Source organism: Scatophagus argus, chromosome 7 (genome assembly GCF_020382885.2).
Source record: "Scatophagus argus isolate fScaArg1 chromosome 7, fScaArg1.pri, whole genome shotgun sequence".
Classification (NCBI taxonomy): Eukaryota; Metazoa; Chordata; class Actinopteri; family Scatophagidae; genus Scatophagus; species Scatophagus argus.
This window is the reverse complement of record NC_058499.1, coordinates 16,361,721-16,362,137: the sequence shown is the minus strand read 5'-3', so window position 1 is coordinate 16,362,137 and position 417 is coordinate 16,361,721.

Below are 417 nucleotides of genomic sequence, written 5' to 3'. Positions count from 1 at the left end.
TCATAAGAAGAGAGAAGAAGTGGCTGCATAACTTGGGATGCACTGAGTTGCATGCATATATAAATACAGGTGATTCATTATTATGATGCCAGAGGATGAGTGGGAGTTAGCGCATTAATCACGGCAACCGATGTATCGTTTATACTGAACTTCCTCGCTTTAGATCCCTGTCAGTACCATCACAATGTGTGCATAAGGCCACTGCTTTTCCTTTTTAGTTTAGTCTCTCTTCTAAGAACATCACTTCAGAGTCTTCAGCTCAGAGGCTCTGAATTGCATCTGACTGCTGAGTGCATTGTCCAATATTACCCACTGTCCCTGAGGTCCAGCAAACTAATGAAAGGGAAGAAGGCAGGAAAACCTACAAGCACATCCACTGTGGTATTATAAAGCACAAATTGTACCATGGAGCCCATT